This window comes from Dermacentor variabilis, chromosome 11 (assembly GCF_050947875.1).
Source record: "Dermacentor variabilis isolate Ectoservices chromosome 11, ASM5094787v1, whole genome shotgun sequence".
Taxonomy (NCBI): domain Eukaryota; kingdom Metazoa; phylum Arthropoda; class Arachnida; order Ixodida; family Ixodidae; genus Dermacentor; species Dermacentor variabilis.
In genome coordinates this window covers 29,000,828-29,012,371 of record NC_134578.1, presented here as the reverse complement: position 1 = coordinate 29,012,371, position 11,544 = coordinate 29,000,828, and the positions used below count along the sequence as shown (strand labels likewise).

Below are 11,544 nucleotides of genomic sequence, written 5' to 3'. Positions count from 1 at the left end.
CGGCGGTAATCAGTACTCCAGCGCAAACGCCCACGATTTGCGCTCTTTCGCCTTCTTGGACAACTTCAGAATTTGCTTCGCATTTTTTTTTTACAAGTCCAGAATGCGCTTCACTTTCACTTAAGGATCTCAGTAAATACTCCACTTACGGTCCCCTGTTTCGTTAACGACCCCAGTAGGGAGCAGCAGTAAATAAGCGATGGTTTTACAACAGTTCTTTAAGGTATGAATATTAATTACGGTACAAAAAGCGCGGGTAGTTATCCCGTGAATGCAGATGAACGGCTGATAGTAGCAGCATCTTAGGGAAGGTCGTTCCGGTCTGTACAACTATGCAAGGGAAAAAAATATATTACAGTGCACACAGCTGAGGCGAGCGACACTTAATGATCTGCGCTAAGTGATATGTGCACCAGTGATGAAATGTAAGATGCGTAGCCTAGATGCAGTGTAATATAAGTGTTGAATATTGGTAGGCTGGTGATGCGACGGCGATATGCAAGAATTGGTAAAACGTAATCTGCTTTCGAGCACGACACACTGATGTCGCGAGAATGTCCTCAGTGAGAAAACAATAATCTATTTGTGAAAAGCCCGAATCGGAGGCCAAATCTGTTTGTGAAAAGTGTTCGTGAGGTAGATTTGACTCCACTCCCCCCCCCCTTCCTCGAGTCAAACCACACGTATCGACAGTTCTTCTTTACCTAATTGGAGGCGCGCCGCGTCGGTCTCTCTCCGATGAAGTCTTCTACGCATCTACCACAACGGCCGTCGCCCTAACACTCACACGCACAAACACACGTGGATCTACCGACAGTCAGGAAGTTTCGGTGGCAGTCTGCCGTTTGTCGTATCTCTGTCGTCTTTCCGTCCCTCCTACTCCTTCCCCAAACTGCTGACCGATGTTCAGGTGTCAGCCGCGCGTTCGAAAGTTACGGTGCATTCAGCAGGCATCTTCTCTGTCAAACAATCTCTTTCTCTCTCTCCCTTTCCGTCAGTCAGGCAGTTGAAGCAGATCAGCGAATCCGACCGCGAATGACGGTAAACCACGCGGTCTCGCCATGCGGTGACCAGGCGGAACCGTCGGCATATATTCGAAAGTCACGACAAGTGCGTTCGGGCAAACAAGCCACGGTGACTTCGGCAGACCTCCACGCACCACCGCGTGTGACCCTTTCTTTCTTTCTCTCTCTTTCTCTCTGTGGGTTCAGCTTAACAACAAGGCACGTTCGCTTGCGGTTCGTTACAAAAGCAAGGCGTGGTCCAGCTGCGGCTGCGAACACACGCTAAATCCGCCGTTGCAAAAAGGATGTGGATGTGGCCTTGAGCGTCAATGGCATATGCAAACTCTTTTTGTTTTTCGTTTATTATACCCTTCAATGCCACAGTGCGACGTAGATTACATAAGGGGGGCGCATATAATGGAAAACTCGTCATAAAATGAGAAGTGTGAAAACGATACAGGTGAAAATATAAAAAGAAAAGGTTACGAAGCCTAATACCGAAAGCGTATGCTGAATGAAGAAAAGTGCAGTTGCGCAAGTCAGGAAAATTGTATTGTAATGTTACGAAACGGGCATACTCGACTGATTCTTCGAGGGCGAGTGAGACACAGAAGGTGTAGGGCTGATTTAATGGTGCTGACTCTTTGATAACAGTTGCTGTCTTTAAATGAAACCTGGATTGGGTCTATTCGGGATTGTCGAAGAATCGGATGGCTCAAAATAATGAAACGCAATGTATGAAGCGCGAAACAAATCCACAGCTAGTGGAGAATAGGTACGCTATATAAAAAAAGGGACTTGGAGAGTATATATTAACACAAAAAGGAGTCGTTGTTTTGCTGCCTTCGTAATTGTTTGATCTTCTGTTTCTCAACCATTTTTTTTTCGCTAACGACGAAAACAAAAGAAATGAACGAAGATTAATGAATGCCGCCTTGAAACATAACGTAAAGAAAGAAGGAAATGCGCTTCCCAGTAACAGAAAGACGACATTTCTAGCAACTCCTTTTTGACGGAGTAATTTATTTTCCCATGTTTAAACTCCCTTTTCGAGCGTTCTCAAATACTCCCCATGTGAGTATAGGCTCACTCTTCCAAATAGAGTTATTGCTCTGTTTCTGGTTTACGATAGCTCTCCATAGTGGAGTTAGATATAAGTGCTAATTACTCCCTCTCCTTAAAAAAGAAGTTGCCAGGATTCCTCCGACACTCCCTTCATTCATGGTGGTTTTTTTGCGCTATTCTAGCCTTGAGTCCATTGAGCATACGATAGATTTATTCATTTATTGTATAATTTTATTTATACATTCTCTATGTACTCTAATGTTTGGCAAGGTTTTGCGCTGGCGTTTCCGTGACAGCCAACCAACCTCCCAATAAAACACAAAATCTTGTGATTGATATCATGTAAATGAAAACGAAAATTGTAGTTGCAGTAAAGTACGAACATATTATACCTGAGTAGAGCTAGTGCACTTTCAGCAATCACATAATATGAAGCATACGAGCAAGTTATTTTATTTAGGTGTTTATACTGTCGCTCATGTTTTTTTTTCATCATCGTTACATGTCACGCCTGTTTTTTTTTATTTTTCATTCCCTGCCCTCAGCACAGAATACTCGGCTAGAGTATCCTACCTCATGTCAAGATACGCTTTCGTTTTTCTTGCGAGCTTTAAAAATAATCTGAGGACACTAAGCACTTCTTAAGGGTTGTGAATGCGAAATCACAAACTTCCACTTGAACTCCACTGAACGGCCTTTCGAGTTTTGGACCGCCAGTAGTGTGCCATAGCGGTACGTGCTGCCGGAGCGACGTCCTACGCGATGAGAGACCGAGGAAGCAGCAGCGGCCACAAAGGCCTGCAGGCGCGCACAGCAGCTCAACCCTGTGGGGGTGAGAGAGAGAGAGAGAGAGTAGAGAGACAGACCGTGCGCCGACTTCCGAGAGCGAGAGGGATGTGGCATCGCAGCGACGCTCTCTCTCCTCACGCAACACCTGACGCGCTAACGGTGCAGCAGGTGTTCTCTTTCACCCACTCTGCTCCGTCGAGGCGCGCTCGTAATGTGGCGTCGCAGACAATAGGAATTTAGGTACCGTTTCGCTGTTACAGACGTCGGCGGCTGTTTCGCTCAATGGGCCATCTGCTGCTTTAGCATCAAAATAGCGCACCCGAGGGTACCCAAAGCTCCACGCCTGACTTGCGTTCTTTCGTACGCCGGAGGTCCAGAAGTCAGGTGGTTTATACGCGCAATGACTGCAATAATATAATCTTGAAGAGCTAAACTAGCGAATAAGAGAGTATAAAGTAGTCAGGAAAGTAGTAATTAGCGTGGTGTACGCTTGTTTCGTGAACGAAGACGTACACACCGTGAAACACATCACTATTGCTTACATGTAATACCGAGGCCCTCAAAGGCAGTAATACTACAGCGCTTGAATTCAACACATGTTCACGAAGTGGCGTTTCTAGAAGCCCTTTTCTTTGCGTAATAAAGCGGCAACACATTAAAAACATTATTGAATATATTCAATTGCCTGGCAAGATCGGCGTATACTGAGCGATATGCATGCTAATTTCCTCAGTTTCTGCTCCGCAACACGTTGCCCCGCTTGCATTACGTTACGGTCAACGTCTCAGCCAGCTGATTGCACGACAGAACTTCCTTCTTTTCGTTCATTATCCAGACCACACGCCGGCGACCTTGCGCGCTACACAGGCGCACGCGCGAAGCAGACCCACGGCCACTATAGGCCGAGGTCACCTCGTGTTTTCGCTGTTATCCTCTCTCACTTTCTTTTTTTTTTCGTCTCGCTTTCCTCTCTGTTATCCGCCGTTCGCGGACAGTCGATGTCTGCGCGAGTCGGGTTTGCCATAGTAATGTTGACATCGGTTTCGTTCCGAATAGCTTCCGCAGTTGGCTCCGCGGAAATGTTCGTATAACGCACTGGTGGTGCGGGCGTCTGACATCTCTGATGTCTCTTCGTTGGCTTCTCATTCGCCGACGTGGCGCGGGAATAGTACAGACGGTGCAAGTCGCCTTTGCTTTTGTAGGGCTATGGTACAAAGAGCGACATATTGTCTGACATTGATCGAGCAGGTTTCCTTCACCACTCACATGCCTAGCACGCTACTGCAGATGATACGGATGGCGTATGAGGTGTCCGGTGTACATTTGGAAAAACGTACGTTTGGGGTGAAATGTAGGAAAGTGAAAGTTAACCTCAGGGTCTAGTCACAGCCAGTGTGCCCTGGCCAGTCAGTCTACCAGCCAAACTGTGAGGAATGTAATATACATTCTTGTTGGCCTCAATGTACTTTTAATTGCCACTGACTACCCCGTGTTCGCCCGCGAACTGCTACATGCTGAGTCGTTTTACCCCACATATCCTTCAGTCATTTAAGGATTTAACGTTGAGGGAGAGCCCGTGACGTAATGTGCTTGTCGCCAGCCTTTCCTTTGCACAATAAATTAATCAATCAATCAGCCTGTCAGCCGCCGCTGGTCAGTCATAAGTCATCCATCTACATGCAACCAGCCAGCAAGCCATTCAGTCATTCGGTCGGTCTGCTAGTCAGCCGCTTTTGTCTGAGTGGACGACCTCAGCGGAATCATAAGGGTCTGAATTCAAAACAAAACAGAGAACGGGTACAGTCATGACGGGTCGCACGCTCCCAGCCAATATCTCAGTCGGCTACACACAGTCGGCTTTTCACGCTCACGGAAGTTAATGGGCGATTTAGTTAATTAGGAAATGTGTGTATATTTGTTTTCCTGCCGGTGGCAGATTAGGTACGGAAAAAAGTATGCAATCTGAAGATTCTGCGAAGAAATAGGTAATTTCCAACTACCAAACTCATATATATATATAATATACATTGCAGTCCTGTGCACCATTTTTTCAGCGGCTAAAGTTGACCTTTCCACTGACTCAGACGCTTTCCTTTGGCTTTCACAAGGAAAACACCTACAAATACGACATCGCACTAATGTTCACTCGATGTCACCAGTATCTATTTCTACTGTACACGAATCGACGTCGCTAAGCGCCGCCGAGCGTACTTCGCTTTAAGTACAGATTAGCCTTCCTAATTACACAGCTTCGCTTGCTATTTGAGGCTAGAGGCGGGCGTATAACACTGCTCTGAATCACGCTGCTTGAAACACAGCCTCAAAAATAAAAGAGACTTAATATACTTTGGTGGGTCGGAGTTGTACAGCTGCTTTCGGTACAATTTTAACTTCATTCCACTTTGGTGCCAAGCCGCATGCTGAAAACTTTTGCAAATGTAATGTATCAGTGTTCCACGTAAAAGTATGTATGGATTGAGCTTCTTAGTTTTTGATTTCGCTTGACAATAATTATGTGGAACTGTATATATATATATATATATATATATATATATATACAACATATATATATATATATATATATATATATATATATATATATATATATATATATATATATATATATATATATATATCACTGTTACCAATAATTATTTAACGTGCACATATACTTAGTATCTATAACATTATTCCGCACACTTGTAACTGAAACCATGATTATGTTGGACAATTAACGTTCCACGTACTTAATCACGGTGCCAGTTTGCGAGCTAGCGCAATATTTCCTTGTCGAAAAATCCCGTATACTTCATAACTCCCATATCTAACAATCACCTATCAAACATACGGGATCCCATATAAAAACCAGCATATTCTCTAGTATGTAATGTGGGGTTATTGGATATGGAAGTGGCAGTACTTATGTATTTCTTTGTTGGTTTTTTTTGTTGCTGTAGTGTTTTTTTTTTTTTGTAGTTACATTCACAGCAATGACAGTGCCTATATAAACTCGAGTTGATCTAACGCCTTCACTTGTTTAATGTAGTTTAGACCGCGCACGTTCTTTCTTACTTTTCTGGCGTCCGTTTCTGTGGGCTCTGAATTCTCGAACAACGGCGTCACCCTCGCTGTTCCAAAAGCCGCGTGGTTCCGACGAAACGCGCTGGAAATGTTCGAGTTAACGAATGCGTCAAAACAGCCGATTTCGCTATAACGAGTACCCGTCGTGTCTTGTTCCCTAACTGCAGGCCCGTAATTAAAAGGAGAAGGAAGGGACTAGAGCACAAACGTATTCGTTCGAATCACATTCCAGCATCTATGAAATGCGCTTGGCTTCACCGAAAGCACCAACCGCTTCGACATTGAAGCGGCTCAATCGTATTCCCATCTGTGCGCCAGACACGGAAGCTCGCGGACAGAAAAATATTCGGTTGCGAGGTCTGCTTCTTGACGCGAACGTGTCTCGACCGCAAAATGAGCTCGTGCTCTTTACGTGCCAACGAATTCGTCGCACAGCGCAACGCGCTCACGTGACCATATCCCGCGTGCCGGTTTTACTTAGTAATATTCCGCAAAGACGCAACCAAGGGCGGAGAAAAGCGTTAGGACACGAAGGAGCGTCACTTGCAGCTAGTTTATTGGAAACAGACGGAGTCGCATTTATAGGGAAAGGTGGCCATGTGCGCAAGTGCGTTTGCGCACGACGCTCAAAGTTTGCATTGTCATCCAATCATACAGACATGACGTTTCGTGAGGGTGAAATAGGCCTCCATTAAATTCCCGTGCCAAGAATGTTTGCTTTCAACGAGTATGCGGTCTGCGAAAAATAAGATTAATGCGCATATACCTCTGCACTGCGATTCCTGCACGTGTGAGTCGTATATATTCCATATCCGCATTTTTTATAAAAGCTAACATTCCTTGTCACGGGAATTGATGGAGGCCTATTTCACCAACATGAAACAATCGAACAATCTATCCTGTTGACAAAATGTCGCTCTCGGTACGGCAAGCTTTCCGTCTGGCCTGTGCGCGCGACTGCTTGTCGCAGTGGGAACCGATAAGCGACGAAAGCCAAACATGTTTCAGTAACTGCGACACAGGCTTCCTTGTGGCATTGGCATTGTGGATTTATTTATTTATTTATTTATCGACGGTCGGTAGGTCATTTAGTCGGACGCCTGTGAGAGGCCCTGCAGTGATGGGATCGAGATTATGTTAGGGTGTACGTCATTAAAATTCTGCCATGGCGTCCAGTTTTGGATTGGTGGCATTGGGAGCCAATCAGAAAGGCCGTAGCAGCCATCTGCGCCAATCAGAGCTGATCAGATGGCGGATTCAACAGTATGAGGGAATTCCACAATATCCAGGATGTAACAACCGTGATTGATTGATTGATTGATTGATTGATTGCTTGATTGATTGATTGATTGATTGATTGATTGATTGATTGATTGATTGATTGATTGATTGATTGATTGATTGATTGATTGATTGATTGATTGATTGATTGATTGCGAATCGCTGCAGTGATGGCCATGATAATAATATTTGCCACGTGTGGTTGCCATAAAACCGCAGCTCAAGGACTTTTTTGCATTTTTTGCCTCCACCGGAATGCGGCAGCTGCAGCCGCCGGTAATCGAACCTAGCGGTAAAAACGTAATAGCCACTTAAGCGGAATCGTAATTAATTAAAATGTTTACATTTTACTTACCAGAAGCACAATCTTATTATGAGGCACGCCGCCATGGGGGACTCAGGAACGATTTGAACCACCCGGGGGTTCCTGAACGTGCATTCCATACGGTACGGACTTAAACGTTTTCGTAGTCAAATTCTACCGGACTGCGGCCACCGTGGACAGGATCGAACCCTCGAGCTCGGCAGGGCTATGCCATAGCCACTGAGTTGGACATTGAGTTACCGCGGTTCGTTGGTGAAGACGTTAACGCAAGCTAAATGAAACGTTCAAGCACCCCAGTCGCCATAATATAGAAATTAAAAAAAAAAGAAAAAAAAAGGGGGGAAGCGTGCTTGAATTCTCGCGTAACGATTTTATTCCCCCAAATGTTCTCGCAACCAAATTTACGTTTTGTGTTTCTTATTTTTCAATTATATCTCCTTTCTTTTTTCTTGCTTTGACAGCCGCTTCTATTGCCATGGTCGGGCATTCGCTTCACAAAATAACGATCTAGAAGAATGGAATGACCGCGAGCCCATAAGCGAAGGCAGCTGTCCACGCGGAAGCGGTCTCGTTGCGCCTAAATTTACCGCCGTAGGCGCGAAGTCTATTTATAACCGTCAGCAGTGAACGGCAGCCGAGTTTGCACACCGGCCTGGCGACCGACCATTAGCAAATGCTGATGATCTCGAAGAGAGAACGCAAGCGGTCAGTGCGCTTCCGTAAACGTATACACGGCGCAATTGGCGATGGAGAGAATGAAAGAATTGCTACTAATTTTCAGTTCGCACTGAGGAAATTTTCTCCTTAACTATTCCTTTCGTGAAAGAAACTTTATTTCTTTGTTTAACTTTCCTTCGTGTCCCTTGAAAGTGTTGATTTCAGTGGATGAAGATAACCTAAATATTATTTTATATCTATTTATTTATTTGAGGACTCAGTACGACTGCATTTCAACTTGACAATTATGGTCCACTATAGCGAGAACAGCTTTCAGCAGAATGCAATGACGGGTTGGTTGGCGCGTATTAACAAACCTCGTCGCAAGCAGGGAGACGTCCGTAGCTAATCTTTGTTTGTTGAACTGATAATAAATTGAAACTGACGCAAGGGGGAGCCAAGACGTTCGCGTCCAACTCATCAGAAGACAGACAGAAGCATGCACAGTGAAGCCATGACCATCGTCTTTCTAAGTGTCATGGCTGTACAGCTGTTCTGAGACTCGTTAACTACGTTGCGCGAGTGCACCCACGCCCTCAAACAGAGCAAGTCCGGCCTGCGACTACAAAACCGCCGAAGGCGCCAAAGACATATACGCTTTACAGCAAGACCTACACAATAGTTACCTCCGCAGCGCGCAGTTACTGCGGCCAACTTTGACCTCAGGCTCAAAAGGTCTCCCGGCCAGCTATTCGTAGCACCCTTGCGACTTTCTTTCGATTCATTAAATGAGGAAGGGAGGGGCGCGCACGCCCAGCCTCCCCACTACCAAAAATTCGATGCTCCATCAATCCCGGTTTTGGGGAAAGAGGCGGACGTCAGCCTCTGTGGTGCTGTGAGGCCTCTGTCCGGGGAGCCAACCTTCAGGATCGTCGGCGGTCCCAGCAACAGGTAAGTTTCGAAGAGACCTCGGCCACCCGGCCGTGCACCTCAGACAGGCCGGCCGCAACACGTTTCCCGGTGGGTCGGAGACCTTTTGCGATGTTTCTGACGAAATGCGTCGTGATTCTGGAACTCGAAGTAGCGACTCCTGCTAGGTCTTCAAGATTCCTGGAAATATTTTAGCACAGCTTTCCCTGTCCCTTAGAGAATGCTTATAGAAGCGACATTTTTTGGGGGGGTTTGGTACGATTTCGCGATGTCTATCCGCTCGACTAGGGCCCTCATCGAAGAACAGCGCGTTATTGTTTCGGCCACAGCTGTGTTCCTGTATTATTTACGGCCGTGGCTGACTCCACGATGGGCTTCTAGGCAGGGAGACGCGAGCTCGCCGTTAAATCATCCCGCGTAATCGGAAGGAAGAATGCGCTGCGGCGGATCAGCAGGTTCTGTGCCGCCGAGCACGAAGTCGCGGTTTTGACTCCCGGCCCCGGTGGGCCCCATTTCTACATGGACCTTTCACATCGCGATATCCCGTGGCCGCCGCCATATTTGATCACGTGGTGACTCGTCCGCTGCTTGCCCCAGCCGGCCTCCGCTGCCTTCCTTTACAACGGCGGCGCACGGCGCTGGTGCCGCATAGCGAGCCGCTTCATAAAATTGATGTGTCAACAGCACGAAACTTTAGCGAAAACTTCAGAAGACATGCAAATGCCGTAGGAGAGCTTCTTGTTAGGCTGGTTAGTTTCGATTTTGAGGCATGGCTTTTTTTAGCTCCACAAATGGAAAAAAGACTACTTTCGGCTCGTCTATATTTATTTTTTTTTTCAAACTGTGGCCCCGAGAGGCATGGCTCAGCATGCAGATGTCGTATACCCATCCGACCGAGCTCATTACGCGTTTTTTTTTAATTCTGTGAACACTGTTGTGCGGTGCGTGTATGCTAGAAGGCAGGGCTAGAAATCATTTACCAAGGCAAACTGATACCTAAGCTTTCAGCCGTTGAATCAAATCAGGATTAATGTCATTCACGCCTCATTATATTTTCTTTTCTTGTCAATGGCTTGGAAACCACAGGCTGTCATGTTTTTGGGTCATTAACGTTTTATTGTGCGACGTCATTAATTACATTACATAATCACTCGTGATCGTGTGAGTCGTGCAAGATTTGTTTATGCCGCGCTTCGAGCTTAAAACATCCATTTTTTGAGGTGTTGTGGCTTGCGGAAAAGTCATAATACCGTTCGTCACTCGTTTACGCTGAGGTTAGTGGCGAAACATCTAGCTTTGAACGTTCTTATATAACATATATAAATCACTCGTTGTCACTAATCAACATGTTCTCCAACAAGTTCACTGACCCATATGTGGCTGTGTCTGTCTCAGTTTCAGTAAATGGAGCTTGTCGTTACTGGAGACCACAAACGTAACATTTACAAGCGCGAGCGATCGGGTCTTCCAAACTTGCGGTGCTGTCTGGCCATAACAATTTCCGGGAACGCTGCCTTTTATCGAAAATAATCGCAGTTCATTTTTTTTATTTTTTTGCAGCTACGGCAATACCTTGATTTGACTGCGATCCAGTTATGCGATGGCAGTTCGACAATTTATTCCGAGGTTGTGGCGCAGGAAAAATAAGAACGACCAAAACGTCGGAAGAGAGTATAGCTACAGTTTATAAATCACAGTTAGCAGAATGTCATAACCGAGTGCCGTCCCCTTTTTCGACGCTTCTTCATTTTGGTCACATGATGAGGCTCACCAATGCTTGCCTCAGCCGGCTTCCACTGCCTCTGTTTACAACGGCAGCGCACAACGCCGGCGCGGTAGAGCAAGCCGTGGTTTTGGCCTTTGTCGCCGAAATGTGGTTCCATTTAACCCCTTAGCGTTATGTGTAACCCCTTTGTCCACGAGAAGAAAGGGGGTTAACCGAGGGGCCCGATCTGTATTAGTCATATCATAAGAAGCCAACAAACACTGACACCAAGGACAACATAGGGGAAATTACTTGTGCTTAATAAATGAAATAAAGAAACGACAGATTAATGGAAATTAAAGTGGATGAAAAAACAACTTGCCGCAGGTGGGAACCAAACCCACAACCTTCGCATGCGAAGATTGTGGGTTCGGTTCGGTTTTTGATTAGGAGGCCCACCCCTTTCTGCTAATTGGAAAGGCTTGATTTTCACCCTGGAATAGTTTGTTGCAATCTTTTACTGACAATTGTGACTCCCATGCAGAAAGTTCATCGATGAGATCACGGATACGGAACTTCCTTCTTTGTATCACTTCAGGGAAAGATGCATCTGCTTACACAGGAATTGGTGGGATCAATGGTTTCTAGTACTCGACACGAATTAAGCAAGACACACAGCAGTGTAAAACAAATGGCGCATCAAAATT

The 11,544-nt window shown here is 45.7% G+C and overlaps 1 non-coding gene across 1 annotated transcript; it reads right to left on the bottom strand.

Annotated features, from left to right (window-relative positions):
• Positions 1–8,996: 8,996 nt before the first annotated feature.
• LOC142565205 (U1 spliceosomal RNA) lies at positions 8,997–9,161 on the bottom strand. Its single transcript, XR_012824867.1, has one exon. It is a non-coding gene; the product is annotated as a U1 spliceosomal RNA (small nuclear RNA).
• Between the last annotated feature and the right edge of the window lie 2,383 nt (positions 9,162–11,544).